We start from the raw sequence: 17,765 nt of genomic DNA, 5'->3' as shown, positions 1-17,765 counted from the left end.
ACACACACACACACACACACACACACACACACACACACACACACACACACACACACACACACACGAGGTGTGTATGAGGTGGTCTCTAAGGAGTTTATGTCACATCCATCACATAACTGTCCATGCGATGCGACCTGTTGTAGATCTGTTATTTTCAATGCAGCCAGATCTGCAAGCTTAACCGAATGACTGTTAAAGCAGTTTGTTTAAATTAGTTTATAAAATGTTATATTTTTACAGCGATTATTTATTAGTGTAGACTAGAGTACTTAGTGTAGTGTACATTTGGAGTGGATTATGTGTCCAGATGCCTGTCAGACAGTCAGACAATGCTGCTCCGCAGGTCTACAATGGAATAAACGGGCGCAGCCAACATCAACAACTGTTAATTTGGAGGTGCTAATGTTTCTCTTAATGAAATGAATAAGAATTATGAAACATCTTCATCTCTCACACTCATCACATCAGTGTCTGCCTGGCTGGGAGCTATACTCATGGTGTCATATCCTGAAGAGGGCGCTGTTGGTCCAGGATGTGTAGTCAGCCAATCAGAGACCTTGGCAGGTGACCAGCAGTATAAACTTCCTGTTTCAGACGGTGTTCCACCACTCACTGGAACAGAAGACAACAGACAGCAAGACATTTACAATGATAATAAAAACACACCTGGATGTGAAAACCCTGCAGCCCAGCACAACATCTCTACATGTCTCTGTTCCTCACATATGAACCATGATGTCATTTTGACCTTTGACCTTTTACACCCAAAAGTTAATAATCTCTTCAAGGCAGCCTACTGATCATTCCCTCCAGGTTTCATGAAAATCCACTCGTCCATTCTTGTTATGTTATGCAAGGACGCGTGCATGCACGCACATACCCACACATTATAAAATAAAAACATATTTTAGTAAGTAATTAATGTCCACATAAGAGGATGAAAGTAAGACTCACTACTTGGTTCTTGTGGCTCCATCATCACAAACTTCAACATCCTCTCTATCACCTCCTCCTCTCTCTTCTTCCATTCTTCTGGTGTTAAAGTTTTCTTTCCTGTGAGTCTTTCAAACAGTGTCTTCTGTCGTGTCTCATGTGATAAAGACGAAGGTCTAAAGTGTCCTCTGTAAGAAGACTGAAACACAACAGTGTACATTAATACAGGATCCATCATTGTAAATGTATGTAACTGTAATGTTTAGACCAGAGCGTGACTAACGTGCAATTTTTGTGACCATTATCGACAGATAAGAGAGAGAATATTCACTGATATGTCATTCTTGAAAAAATATCATCCCGGTGTATCAGCCAGATGGTATATCAATCATCTGTACTTAAATCTGATGTATCGTTTATATACAGCCAACAATGGAAAAATGTGATCAAATATATTTAAATTTTTAACCAAAGCTCTTGGTTATCAACAGATTATTACTGTACATCAATAAACATCACACACATGTTTAACCAAATGTAATACAATATTAATAAATCGTAAGAGGGAGGAAAAAGGAACAAATATTACTGTGTTCTTACAATGATCATGTATCATGGAGAAATATCATAAATTATGATACAAAATAAATCCATTACAAGGATCATGTATGATATAAAATATACGGCAAATAAATAAGAATAAACATGAGTGTTTTTAAGATTCATCTATGAAACATCTTCCTCTCTCTCACTTACATCATTGTCTGCCAGGCTGGAAACTTCACTCATGGTGTCATATCCTGAAGAGCGTGTTCCACCACTCACTGGAACAGAAGACAACAGACAGCAAGACATTTACAATGATAATATGAAACATGATGTCATTTTGACCTTGACCTCTTCCACAAAAGTTTATCTTTTCATGGCAGCCTACTGATCATTCCCTACAAGTTTCATGAAAATACACCCATCCATTCTTATATAATTTGTATACACAAACGCGCGCGCACGCACGCACACACGCACGCACACGCACACATGCACGCACGCATGCACAAATACACATACAATCATCTCCATGTTTCAAATGTGTATGTTTTTCCTAAATGTAATGCCCTAAGTAGAGAAAATAGTGTGCCAGTTGGTTTTATAAATATTGAACAAATAAAAAGTATTAACGAGCTTGTGACTAAACAGGATGTATTGATACTCACTGCTTGGAGGATGCCATGGATTGCTGTTCCATCTCCTGACAGCTGGCAGGGTTGATTCTACTGGCTCCTTCACCATAGACTTAGGATAAAATAAAACATAAAGTACAGGATTACAATTTTGTTTTATTGTATATAGGTTTTCTATGAAGATGCAATTAAACATCTTCATCTCTCACTCTTACATCAGCATCAGTCTGGGTAGGAGCTTCACTCATGGTGTCATATCCTGAAGAGCGTGTTCCACCACTCACTGGAACAGAAGACAACAGACAGCAAGACATTTACAATGATAATAAAAACACACCTGGATGTGAAAACCCTGCAGCCCAGCACAACATCTCTACATGTCTCTGTTCCTCACATATGAACCATGATGTCAATTTGACCTTGACCTCTTTCACACAAAAGTTCATCATCTCTTCAGAGCACACTACTGATCATTCCCTCCTAGTTTCATGAAAATGGACCCATCTAATGATATTTTACTTGTAAGACTCTTGAGGCTCCAACATCACAAACACACGCACAAGCGCGCGCACGCACGCACGCACGCACGCACGCACGCACGCACGCACGCACACACACACACACACACACACACACACACACACACACACACACACACACACACACACACACACACACACACACACACACACACACACACACACACACACACACACACACACACACACACTGATACTCACTATTGGGAGGAAAGTCCATGCTCTGTGCATCCTCTAGGTCCATGTTGTTCCTTCTCCTGACAGCTGGCAGGGTTGGTTCTTCTGGCTCCGTCACCACAGACTTCAACATCCTCTCTATCATCTCCTGCTCTCTCTTCTTCCATTCTTTTTCTGATAAGGTTTTCTGTCCTTTCAGTCTTTCAATCAGCGTCATCTGTCTCGAAGGTCCAAAATGTCCTCTGTCCCTCATCACCATGTCTTCTATTTTCACCATCAGCTCTGTGACTTCTGAAATGTCCCACTTGATGGAGTTTAGAACATGGTATCTGTATCCACATTTCTCCAGGATCCACCTCAGAGGTTCTCCTTCAGACTCTATGTACTCCTCAACACGTCTCCCTCCGAGCCACCATCCCCATGTGAACAGAACCAGAGTGTGTCTCCAGACTCTGTCCCCCAGCAGCTCCATGTGTTCCTCCACTGATCTCCTGTCAGCTTCAGAGAAACTGGACCTGACATCAACAGTCAACAGGACAGCATGGGGTTCAGGAGAACACAGAGTCACACCGTGTAGAAGGACGTCTTTGATCTTCTGTGATGGAGGTGTAGTCGACCAGTCTGGACAGTTCACCACACTCACTTTTCTTCCAGCAACTTCACTCTGTTCTCTGACACATTCTCTCAATTTAGTCTGGGTTTTAAACTCCTGGAATATGAAGTTTACTGTATGTTAGTCATAATAATAAAAACATTCACTCTATTCTGTCTTCACTGGAGTTCCTCTTCAAGATTACCAGTAATTAACTCACTGAATGTATTGTTCTCCATCACTTTGTCTAACAATGTCACAGTAATATGGGATTAATATCATGTCATAATCTGACTTCTGAAACTGATAAAGCTCTAAAAGTTGAAACTTTGTGTTTGAAAGTTTGAAGTACAGGTGTGCATAAGTCAATTTGACATTCTATCCTCTCCACAGGGGATGTTCTGAGCACTTTATTAAACAGAGCAGTGGTGGAAGAAGTACTCAGATATTTTACTTAAGTAAAATATCACAATATAAAAATACTCTGTTAGGGCGCGCTCCCACCGCACTTTTATTTTACCTCTGGGTCGGAATCTGCCAATGCTTTGTCAATGCAAATGCGTGGATTCATGGTCTTACGCATTTTTTTCAAAAATCCACGCATTTGCATTGAGAAAGCATTGGCAGATTCCGACCCAGAGGTAAAATAAAAGAGCGGTGGGAGCGCGCCCTTACAAGTAAAAGGCCTGTTTTCTAAATGTTTGGCATCAAAATATACTTAAAGTACCAACATTAAAAGTACTGAAATGTTTGAAAAGAGCAGATCTACACGCTCACAACGCGTCGCGACGTGAGCTTGTAGATCATCTATTGTCAAATAGCCTATGTATAAAATAGGACTAAAGTGGTTAACGTATGTTTCATAATATCCTAATTTATATCTGAAAAGTAATTAGTAACTAAAATGTTCAAATAATTGTAGGGGAGTAAAAGTACAATATTTGCCTCTGTGATGTAGTGGAGTAGAAGTAAAAGTACTGAAAATGGGAAATACCCCAGTAAAGTAAAAAATTCCTCAAAACTATACTGAAGTACAGTACTTGAGTAAATGTACTTAGTTACTTTACACCACTGAAACAGAGAGCATCATTACTCAACTTTCATTTGTAGTTGAGTAAATATTTGACCAGGAGTATCTATACTTTGCTTTAAAGATTACAGACATGATGAGAATCTACATGTGTTGGACTCCAAGTTCATTTGAAAATGAACATCTGTGTGTATTGATCACTGACAGTTCATTGATCACATGATCAATGAACATTCATGACAGCAGATACTTTTACATTATCTTAGAAAACATATTTGATCACTTTACTGTTTACTTACTTTGAGTGAAGTCATTCATTATAACATAACATTCATATAATATTACTCACCTTGAATGGAGTTCGTTTAAACACAGTCTTCTGCAGTATGTGATCTCCAGTGCTGCTCCTCTGATTCTGTTCTCCACCAACCAACATCACCTTCACATCTGGTAGACTCTGATGTTCTCCTGGCACGCGCGCGCGCGCGCACACACACACACACACACACACACACACACACACACACACACACACACACACACACACACACACACACACACACACACACACACACACACACACACACACACACACACACACACACACACACACACACACACACACACACAGGATTGGGTTCAGAGATTCAGCTAAATGAGTTATTACATCTATATATACAATTTGAATCCTGCGCCATGTCGGTTGTCAGTATGTACGTTGTAACGTTGTATGTACGTTGCATCACTCCGAATATGGACACAACGCCAGTGTGACGTAATCTCACGACAGCATGACATCACGCATGACATCACATCCTATCTATAAATTCTAGGATGCCGTCAGATCGCACCAGTTCGACGGCTTCCATAGTGGGTTTTGGTCATTGGAGAGGTGATGCACGTCACCTCTTTCTGAAGTGGGTACTTTCAAAGCCTGCCGTGGATTTAGGAGAGCACAAAACTCTCTCTCACACTGTGAGGTGCCTGTAAGGTGGCACTGCAAAGTGAACGACGCGTCACGCTAGACGTTCTTCTAGTGTATAACAATTCTGCTACAACACTGACCACAGAACAGTAAAAATAATGAATCAATAATTTGAAGTTATACTGAATATTATGTGATCAATTATGCAAATGAGTTGAAAATACATTAATTAAATCACCAATGTGTCAATCTGTTGGTCATTAGATCAGTTCAATGGAGGAAGAAGTACTCAGATATTTTACTTGAGTAAAAACTACCACAGTGTACAAATACTGTTAAAAGTAAAAGTCCTGCATAGACATTTTCACTTAACCCATTAAGACCTGGGACGTATCTCTGTCATTTTAAGATTTCTTTGGGCTATTCAAAAATAGCAGATCTACAAGCTCATAGTGCAGCACAGAGTGCCGCGCTATGAGCTTGTAGATCTGCGATTTTTTTTTAAATCGTATTTTTTTTTTGCAAATCTTTGAATATATATATTTTTAAAGCAAACATTTTTAACTCAAATCTTTGCTTCTGGGGATTCTACAATTGTCTAAATGCTATACCAAAAATTCTAAGAAAAGACTTGTTGCTAAAATGTCAGTGGCATTCATGTCAAGGACCACAAAATGATGTGTATTTGGCCGCAGACCCCCATCTCAACATTTGTTGTTCCAGGGACCCCCCAGAAGCAAATATTTGCGTAAAAAAAGATTTATAAAGAAAAACAAATGTATTCAACGATTGGAAAACATTTTCACGATTTGTATAAAACAGCAGATATACAAGCTATATACTAACTCATAGTGTTAGTTTGCACGCACGCACGCACGCACGCACGCACGCACGCACACACACACACACACACACACACACACACACACACACACACACACACACACACACAGATAAACATCACCTTCAAACAGAGCTTTCAGAGCAGTTCTTTGTCTCTGTGTCTTGGTCAGGAATGTCTGGACATGTTCCTCTGTGATCTTCTTCCTCTCTGACAACGTCTCTGAAACATCTCCATCTTCATAGTGTCCACCTCTGTTTCCTGTCACCATCTCCTCTATCTTCCCCAGCAACTCTGTGACCTGAGTGTCATCTGTCTTCTGATTGTTGAAGACATGATACCTGTTCCCACATTTGTCAACGAGCCAGCGGAGGTCTTCTCCTTCAGCCTCAATGTGCTGCTCAATGCTTCTGTCTCCCAGAAAGTCTCCATAGTTGAACAGTACTATAGCATGACTCCACACGCTCTGTGACAGAAGGGTCATGTGTTCCTCTAATGCTACTCTCTTTGTTTTGGTGAATGCTTCATGAAGAGAAACCGTCACAAGAACAGCATGTGGTCCAGGAGGACAGAGAGACACACTGTTCTGGATCTCCAGTTTGTCCATCTCTGAGGAGTCCTGTAGTGGTCTCTTGTACCACCAGCCTGGTGAGTCCACCACTGTCACATGTCTCCCTGATACTTCACCATGTCTCATCTCACACTGCACTGACCTCTGACCAGCTTTAAAACCACTTCCTCCTAGAATGGTGTTTCCTGCTGAAGTCTTCCCAGAGTCATACTCTCCCAACAACACAATCCTGAGGTCAGTCAGTCCTGTCAGAAAAAAAACATTGTTCACTTTCACTTTGACAGCTTCTTATTTAACCACTTAAGACATATAATTAATACATAATTCATCACACGACAAATAGTGAAAATAGCAGATCTAAAAGCTGCGAGCTTGTAGATTTCTTTTGAAAGTTCCACCTATACAGCATAACAACATGCCCAAATTAGACATGCCAGGATTGATATGATTAAGAAACAAGATTGCAATGTCCAGGTCTATATGTTTTTCTTAATAATTAATGATGAAATTGCTTAAAATGTATTATTATTACTGTTATTATTAACAGCAGAAAGGTGTGTTCAGTGTAAAGTTCAGTAAAAATGTCCACCAGGAGACATCATAGAATAATAATAATGTACATTACTACCTAGACAAGAGTGAGACTCATGTAACCATGTGCGTGCGTGCGTGCGTGCGTGCGTGCGTGCGTGCGTGCGTGTTATTTTCACATATCCTCATTGTCGGGTGGAAACCTTGTATGTCCAAAACCATTATTGTCATCAGTTTTAGTTTGTAGTTTTAGTCATAGTCTTTTGAATAAAATTCCATTTAGTTTTACTAATATTTAAGTCATTTGAAATTTTTTAGTTTTAGTCTAGTTTTAGTTTTAGTATCATAGGATTTTAGTCAACTAGATCTACAGTTAATTTAGACGACAAAAATATGTATTTTAGCGGGCTGTGATAGCGTTGTAATACCTGATTTATACTTAGCTGTGTGCCGAAAATAGACGATTTACAAGCTCACAACAAGTCTGTGACGTGTTGTGAGCTTGTAGAATGACATAATAAAATGATATGAAAGAACACCAGTCCCTCCATCTAACATTGTAGTCATTTTATTTTTTTTGTTGACTAAATTGTAAATATATTTGGTCCTAGTTTTAGTCATCATAGCTTAATTTTTATTTTATGTTTTTTTTCTCTTTTTTCGTCAGTGTAAAAACGTGGTGGATGAACATTTTTCGTCATAGTTTTAGTCGACAAAATTAACACTGCTTGATATGAAAAAACAGCCTGTGTTCCAATGTATTTACTGTAATGTAATTATTATTTAGTCAAAAGCTCTTGTTAACCCATTAAGACTATACAAGCTCATAGTGCGGCACCGAGTGTCACACTATGAGCTTGTATATCTGCTATATTTATTTTTTATCGTGAACATTAATATATATACATATTTTTAAAGCAAACATTTGTAACCCTCAGACAGAATTAACCACTTTCCTCTCGTCACGATGCAACGTGTTGTGAGCTTGTAGATCTGATATTTTTGCTACTTTTTTGTGAAACTGTAGTGTGACAAAGTAAGGCATTCATTTAAGGAATAAGATAAAAAGTTGAAATATGGAGATATGAGGTTTCTTCCGAACAGTAGCGACACACACACACACACACACACACACACACACACACACACACACACACACACACACACACACACACACACACACACACACACACACACACACACACACACACACACACACACACACACACACACACACACACAGATTAATGAAATATTATCATTATTAAAGTAAAACAAAACATACCAGTATCTTTTGGAAGTCCAGTTGTTTGTTTCTGAGCGTCTGCCCTCCTTTGTTCTGCTCTTCTGCTGATAGTTCTCTCCATCTCCTTCAGTTCCTCTGAGACGTGTTTTTCTGTCTCATAGTGACAACCATTACTAGTCACCATCTGATCTATCTTCTCCATCAGCTCTGTGACCTGACTTCTATCTCCTCTGTCACTAATGTTAAGAACATGGAAGCGGCCTTCACATTTCTCAGTAAGATATCTTAACTGATAGTTAGATCTAATGAGATCAGATCTCATTTTGTTTTTATCAGCTACAGTGAACACTACAATAGTGTGTTTCCACACTCGGTCAAAGAGGAGAAGACTCAAATGCTCCTCTGCTGACAGATCTGTTCCTGCATATGGGATGTCCAATGGCATCACTAGGACAAAGGCATGGGGTCCTCCTGGAGGACACAGATTCACACTCTGTTGAATTTCTAACTGAGTCAGTTTTGGGGTCAGATCTAAGGGAAAATGAGACACCCATCCTGGAGTGTCAACCACAGTGACCTGTCTACCAGACACTACCTCTTGTCTCATGACACTCTTGACTGTTCTACTGTTTGTTTCAAAAACATCTCTGCCCAGGATGATGTTTCCTACTGAACTCTTTCCACTGGGTTTATCTCTATGTCTTCCCCCGATCAGAACAATTCTCAGTTCTCTTGGTTCACTGTTCTCTCCTGGTTGGAAAAATAAACATAATATTAATAAAGATCACAGATGTAACTAAACCAGTGTCATTTTGCTGGTTTCATGTGTTTTAATAGAACTCACCTCTGATGGAAGCTGAGGTTCCACTGGCCATCCTGTCTACAGCTGTTGTTTGAACTGTAAAACAGTAACATACAGTAAGTCACAATAATCTGCTGTTATCATAGTTTTGTTGTTATTACTGTTATATACACATTTGACGATATAATGAATAATCTGAGAGTGTACAAATGGAACCAAATGGACCCTTGTGGGTCCTTGTGGTCCCCCAGCTAAATTCTAGTTTGTAACTAAATGGACCCTTAAAAGCTCTGTACCTCCGTCTCAGAGAGAGACACTCTCAGAGTTATGGGGGGCGTGGCCTAAACTTGCACCAAACTGTAGATCCTTTTAATTAAAACGTTTGAGAAGCACTCTACTATCATGTCAAAATAGAGAATCTAAACCCACCGTAAGAATGTTTTTATCAATGTTAGGAGTGCTTCACAGGCATGTGTTTCATAAAGTCTCTCTCCATATCTAAATAGAGACCTTAGAGCTCCTATTCAATGAAAGAGCTTGTTTATCTCTGTTCAAAAGGGAGTCTGTCTGTCTGTCTGTCTCCCCAGGTGTTCCTTTTTTGTACTTAATTCATTAAGGCCGGGAACGCATCTGTGTCATTTTAAGATGTGTTTGGCTATTCAAAAATAGCAGATATACAAGCTCATGGCGCGACACTCGGTGCCGCGCCATGAGCTTGTAGATCTGCTATCTTTTAAAAAAGTAATTGGATTTTTTTTTGCAAATCTTTGATATTTGTTTTTAAAGCGAACATTTTTAACTCCGATCTGTGCTTCTAGGGGTCCCTGGAACAACATATTGTGAGATGGGGGTCCACGGCCAAATACATATCATTTTGGGGGTCCTTGACATGGAAAAGTTGGAGCACCACTACATATAGCAACATACTGTTAAGATTTAGAAAACATTTTTAGATATGTATTTGGCCGCGGACCCCCATCTCAAAATGTTTTATTCCAGGGACCCCCAGAAGCAAAGATTTGAGTTACAAATGTTTGCTTTAAAAATATATATTCAAAGATTTGCACACATTTTTAAAAAATGTAATAAAAAAAATAGCAGATCTACAAGCTCATACATATAGTGCTGCACTCTGTGCACTCTGCACTATGAGCTTGTAGATCTGCTATTTTTGAATATAAATGTAAAATAACACAGATGTGCTCCCAGATTGAATGGGTTAATTAGCTAAACATCCTCATTCAAGGATGTGTCCTTCACTAAATGATTACCACAAGTATTTCTATCTGTACCTGTGACATTTGATTACACACACAGTTCTATCAGTCAGTATGCAGTTAAAACACAAACATCTTTCTTTAGTAACTTTTATAACAATATTGAATAACAATTCATATATTGATTGTTGTATAAGACAGTCTGTCAAAGTGTCAGATCTTAAATTAGTCTTTGATTGTGTTCTGGTCCATCATCTAATGACTTAGAAAGACATTGGCCCGAGGCCAAACTTACTTGCTGACCCCTGACCTAGTCGTTCTCTCCCTCTAACAACTCTACTCTATTGAATGGCTAATGTCTGCTGACTGTGTTGTTTCTGTGCTGTCTTACATTTTAAGAGAGAGAAAAGAATGATACAGCTCAACAATACAAACGTCTCTCTCTCTCTCTCTCTCTCTCTCTCTCTCTCTCTCTCTCTCTCTCTCTCGTCAGGATACATCATCAAACTAGTTACACTGCGTTCCCATGCCCTTCATTATCTAAAGACTCATCATGTACGTGTCTGTTTGGACTCAACTTTTATTTGTTGTATAGTTCCAGAGGCATTCTGTACAACCCTGCTTTACACAACTATACATTAAATCACAGTAACGTTCCACGACTTTCATAGAATACATGTTCACCTTAGTGGAAAACTAAACTATTGAAGATAGCTTGCTACAAAAGTTTAACTACCTACTAAAGTCTACATTTGACTTTGACTCCGTGTCTGTGTGTCCGTATGAGCCCGGGATGAGCACGGCAAAGATGCAACACATACAAACACACGCACACACACACACACACACACACACACACGCACACACACACAAACTTGGAGATTGCCTATGCCATCTCTCCTCTCATTGGCCACACGTGCCACTGGTTATCAAAGAGGGGTCCAGGGACCCCCAGCGTATGTTATGTCCGTCCGCCCGTATGAGCACGGGATGAGCACGGGATTTTAAACAGCTATAACTCCAGTTTGCAGCATGCCACCAAGTCCAAATTTGGTATGTGGACTTAGACCACCAATAGGGACGAGCATGAATTGCTGAAGCCCCGCCCCAGGGTTCCAGGGACCCCCAGCGTATGTTATGTCCGTCCGCCCGTATGAGCACGGGATGAGCACGGGATTTTAAACAGCTATAACTCCAGTTTGCAGCATGCCACCAAGTCCAAATTTGGTATGTGGACTTAGACCACCAATAGGGACGAGCATGAATTGCTGAAGCCCCGCCCTCTCTGTCTTCCCATTGGCTGGCCTTTAAACAGCCATAACTCAAGTTCGCAGCATGCTACGGAGTACAAATTTGGTAAGTGGACTCAGACCACCAATAGGGACGAACTGAAATGAGTTAAGCCCCGCCCCAAAGGCACCGCTTCCTTCACACAGGGTGTGATTTTTCCAATATTTTTGAAAAACACGGTAACACAGATATTGGCCGATAATTGTTAAAAAGTCTTGTATCTCCAGTTTTATGCAGAGGAATAACTTTGGCTATCTTTAAATCAGTTGGAACTTCCCCAGATTGCAGAGATAGGTTGAATATGTGTGTAAGGGGTTTAATAATAGAAGATACTGATTTAATCAATGAAGCACCAATATCATCATGACCAGCTGCTGATATCTTCAAGTTAGATATTAATTCCAACACCTCTGTTTCATTAGTATCTTCAAACTGTAAAAGAGTAGGGAAGTTACCCTTAATATAATCTAAATGATTACTATTGGGTTTTCCCATATCCTTTGACAGCGATGAACCTATATTTGAAAAAAAAATGTTGAATTCATTTGCTATAATTTTAGGGTCATTATACGTCTTTTCACCATCCTTAAACTGAGACGGGAGGGGTGCAGTACACTTTTTTTTGTTGAGAAGTTCATTGACAACCTTCCAAGTAGATCTGATGTCTGTTGATTCTCTGAATTTTTTTGAAAAATACATTTTCTTTGATATCCTCAATAGATGAATGAATTTGTTTTTATACTTTTTATAAATTGCAGAATTAAGTGGAGTGGGATTTATGAGGACTTTTTTATACAATTTGTTTTTTTTAGAATAGAGGATTTTTGGAGACCTGTTGTAAACCAGGGTTTCCAAAGACCTTCACCAGCCTTCTTCCTGGGTTTAACCAACGGAAAGCAATGATGAAAGGCTGAATTAAAATAGTTAATGAATGTCTGATAAGCATGCTGCACAGCAGAATGCTCAAAAACATCATTCCAGGAAATGTTGCCAATCAATCTCTTAAACTGCTCCGTATTCCTAGTGTTAAAGATTCTAAATGTATATTTGTTCCCACATGTTCACTTTTGTTTGGCAAGGAAAGATGGAATACAGGAAAGTGATCTGATATATCAGTTAACAGAATACCTGATTGAGCTACATTGTTCAAAGAATTTGTAAAGATATTATCTATAAGAGTGGCAGAAGAACTGGTCACTCTTGTTGGCCTGTAAATCACAGGATAAAGAGAGTTAGAGTACATGGTATTTAGAAAATCAGCAGTTGATGCATGATCTTTTTTAAACAAATCAATGTTATAATCGCCTAGTAGGAAACATAACTTATTTTCTTTATTAATTAAGTCTAATGTTAATGTAAGAATATAATTAAAAGTTGTTATATCTGTATCAGGGGGTCGATAGATACATCCCACTATAACGTTCTTGCCATCAAAGAATGAACATGAAGGAATTTCAACAAAGAGCGATTCAACCTCAGTTGAAAGACGCTCAAAAGCAAGATCATCCCTTACACAAAATTGAAACCTGTTATGAACATAAATTGACACACCACCTCCCACTCTCTCTGATCTATAGGAGTGCACAGCATTATATAAAGACATATCATATTGTGTTTTTGTTGATTCTGATAGCCATGTTTCTGAAAGAGCAATGATTGAGAATTGATGATTCAGTGAAGATAGATAATTTACAAGATGGTCATACTTATTAAGGCTATTAAGGCTCTGTACATTCAGGTGAAAGGTAGAAAAAAAGATGTGAGTGGGAGTTAATACTGTCATATAATCTATTGAATGTTTCAACATTGAAATATTCACTAGTGATAGATTCGTTTGAATATTTTAGGCAATTCAGGTCAGGATCAATGCAGGTGTTATATTTATTATTAACATCAATTTCAATAAGATTGAAGATCTTATTGTTGCAGAAGTTATTAAGAGGATCTACAGTGTCATTCTCACTTGATAGAGTTACAGATTCAGCAGAAGGTGGATGTTCAATTTCAGTTGGTTGGACCAGGGGGGTCAGTAAGCGTAATATTAACCAAGTGTGTATTGACCATAACAGTTAAAAAATAAATAAAACGTTGACAATAGATAAAATTACATATTCAATGTAAGCCATTGACTCATTTAGCCTCGGTTACAACAGGCCTGCGAGAGGGGGGATGGGAAATCAGCTGATCATATTTAAGATATGCAATGTTCCCTTTTTTTCGTTCTTCCAGGAGAAGGGGAAGTAGTTCTTTCCTTTTCCTTTTCTCATTAATGAAGATCACACAAACCCATCCCAGTGAAACACCTGATAAATATTATTTGTCTTCACAAACTGCTTCCAATAGACTACATTTGTATCTAATGAAGACATTTTAAAATATTTCATCAGTATCATTTACTAGTATACTAGTATAATGTAAAGTCATACAGAGAGAGAGAGAGAGAGAGAGAGAGAGAGAGAGAGAGAGAGAGAGAGAGAGAGAGAGAGAGAGAGAGAGAGAGAGAGAGAGAGAGAGAGAGAGAGCAAGCAGGCAGCTGAGTGTGTCTGTGTGTGGCTGTATGTGTGGGGAGGCATGCGTTAATCCGACAGACCTTTTCTCCGACTATGTGGCATCCGCGTGCGGTTAGGGTTAGGGTGCGGGTTTACATACAGTAGATAGTCGATACTTGATGAAAGGTTTCCTGGTTATATAAAGTGGTGAGCTAGATAGGGAGACATAGAGGTTGTCAAACTGGTTTCCTGCCCACATAAACAAACATTGCATGACACAACAGCATTAGAAAAGAATGGCCAAATGAAAACCCTTGTGCGTGCGTGCGTGCGTGCGTGCGCGCGAGTGTGGGCGCATGTGCGCGCGTGCGTGCGTGTGTGTGTGTGTGTGCTTTTCCCTCTTTTACAACACGGTTTGACCTGCAGTCTTACTAAAAAACTGTCATTTCCCTCTATGCAAGCAGAACATCAGCCACTTTAGTAGTGTGGGGGTGTTTACCTGTAGAAACGTGTTGCCCTCTCGCTGTGATGGTTTCACTGTTTGTTTTGGTAAACAGGGACGTTTTTGAGCTACCAAAACAAACAGTGAAAACACACAGCGAGAGGACAGTGTGTGTCTCCAGGTAAACACCACCACACTACTCTAGTGACTGATGACTGCTGGTATAGAGGGACATGATGGTTAAAATGTATTGTTTTGTTTTGTAAACACAGGGTCAATTTGCGTACTATCCCTTTAACATTCCAATATATATCCCAAATTACATTAAGTAAAGTACAGATAGGCCACCAGAAAAGCCTTCCATCATGTGTCCCTGTCTCTCTGTCTTGTCTGCATTGTGACCATGTTGTTTTCATCATGTGTGTCTCTGTGCATGTGGCTGCCTTTAACCCACTGAGACAAATCAGTAGTTCTCAAACCTTTTCGCTACAGACCCCCAAAAATTATAATATGTATGACCCCCATTTGAAAAGGTGTTGTGCCAGGGACCCCCAGAGGAGAAGATTAATGTTCTTATGTTTCTTGTGCTATTTTTAGAATCTATAATCTGTTGTTCTGTCACTTAGTGTTAGTCTATATATTTTGCCATTTTGTGGTAAGAACCATCGCATCCCTTTGTGAGACTACATACCTGTGTCTGTTTATTAGGTACTGTACCTGGTTGTGTGATGTGAACCATCACCAACCAATGTCAACTGTCCCCTTGTGGGGTAGCATATTAATACGCAAACATATAAACAAAAAGAAACAAAAAAAGGACCTTGTTGGCTCCAACACAGAGGTTTCTTAATAGTCATAAACGATTAGAAAGAAAAACAACAACCAACCAACAAACCAACCAACCAAACAAACATAATCCAAGGAGCCAATACCACCAAACCGCTTCAATATGTCTTCAATAGACATCATTGTAATAATAGAGCTAAATGATAACTGAACACATGTGGAGAGACCATTGTTGTCCTGGACCTTCATCTCTTCCTACAGGAACCTTATGGTGAGACCAGCGTTCTCCTAAACCTATATGTTTCCCACCCCTCCTTTATATACTGTAGTTGTATATTTAAGCAATAACTCACTCCAGGCCATGATATATTGTGAAATGTACTGGAGTGAGTGGTTGCTTTCATAAAACAGATACAAAAGGCAACATTAAAATGATTCCCCCAAATTAAAATAGTTTTTAATGACAATTTTATTATAAGAATACTTTCCAAAAAACAAAAAGCCTACTTTTGGTGCAGACTGCCTGCATAAAGAAAGTGGTTACAACCAGTGTTGCCAGGTCTACAAATTATAAGACGTATAATAAGCAGACCTGGCAACGCGGGTTGCGCTGGTCGCTAATACTATTACCCATAGTATTAGCGACCAATATGGCTTTTTATGGCCTTTTTTTCTGTAAAGTCGCTTGTAAAATATTGGTGGTTGGTTGCGTTTTTTTTAGCTTGTTCCCAAAGTGCAGTTGCTTATTTGGGATTGCTTCCCATTTTGTATTATTATTTAAACCAGTGGTTTTCAAATATTTTTATGTCATGGACCATTTGTCCATATAACCCCCATCTGAGAACCTTTTGTGCCAGGGAGCCCCGTACCAGATTTGTGTTGTTATAGAATGTTTCAAAAATCTTCCAAATATTCTACATTTTATTTCAAGATAATACAAAAGAAAATAGCAGATACAAGCTGATGCGACGCGTTGTGAGCTTGTAGATCGGATATTTTCAAATAGCCAATGTACAGTATAGGTTTAAAGTGCGTATGTGGCCTAGTCACTTCTTTTGACTTGTTTTCCCAGCTGGTTGATTATTTCTCTCACAAAATCTGGCAACGCTGGTTGAAACACTTACAGTATGCAACGCTCACATATTGTTTTCTTCAAGTTGACATCTTTGTGTAGCTCTACCTGTCATCCTTTGATGTTTCCATACTGAGATTTACGTTAATTGACCCACACCTTTGATGCTGTTTGAAGATTTAACCACATGAACCCTAGTGTCCCTTTTGTGGGGCAAACATTCAGCAAAAATAGCAGATGTATCATGAACAACCTTAGCTTACAATGCATCACGTTGTGAGCTTGTAGATTGGCTAATTTGGGCGAAGAGATTTGGTGTAGAGGGAAAAATGGAGAGGATCTTAGTGGACTCTGGTTAACGATAATATATAGGTTTTAAGTGGTTAAAACTGTCAGGAACTGGTGTTAGGACCCAAGTGCAGGAACTCAAACTCAGAACTCAAACAAAGGCAGGAGATGAAGATCACATAAACTTAACTTTACTTGGTGAAAGACACAGGATAACAGTACTTTGCATACATGGAACATAAAACCTGACACTAACTTATAGTCAGGGGATATTAAAAAAGTCTTGGAATAAATTCCTTACCAAAAAAAATCTTCACCAATGTGTTTGTAAAGGTGCCTAGTAACACATCTCACAAAGACTGAAATTCAGTATCCCTAGGATAATTTTTGACAGCTCCTTAAAGTTGGGGTACCATCCATAACCTTGGTTAAAAAAAAATCCCCCAAAAAAATCAAAATTTAATTCTGTTTTAAGTAGCATGTGAGGTGTCAAACTAGGGTGTTTTTATGATTCTGAATCCATTGCAAGCATTTGTTTTGCACCAAAACCACTCCTTGGGCTAAAAACGGCCCAATCTCAATGGGCTTTTTACACAAAAAGTATACATGGCTATGGCCGTTTTTAGCCCAAGGAGTGGTTTTGGTGCAAAACAAATGATTGCAATGGATTCAGAATCATAAAAACACCCTAGTTTGACCCCTCACATGCTACTTAAAACAGAATTATATTTGGATTTTTTTTTGGGGATTTTTTTTTAACCAAGGTTATGGATGGTACCCCAACTTTAAGGAGCTGTCAAAAATTCTCCTAGG

This window comes from Gymnoscopelus microlampas (genome assembly GCF_963454915.1).
Source record: "Gymnoscopelus microlampas genome assembly, chromosome: 14".
NCBI classification, from domain to species: Eukaryota; Metazoa; Chordata; class Actinopteri; order Myctophiformes; family Myctophidae; genus Gymnoscopelus; species Gymnoscopelus microlampas.
This window is presented reverse-complemented; position numbering follows the sequence as displayed.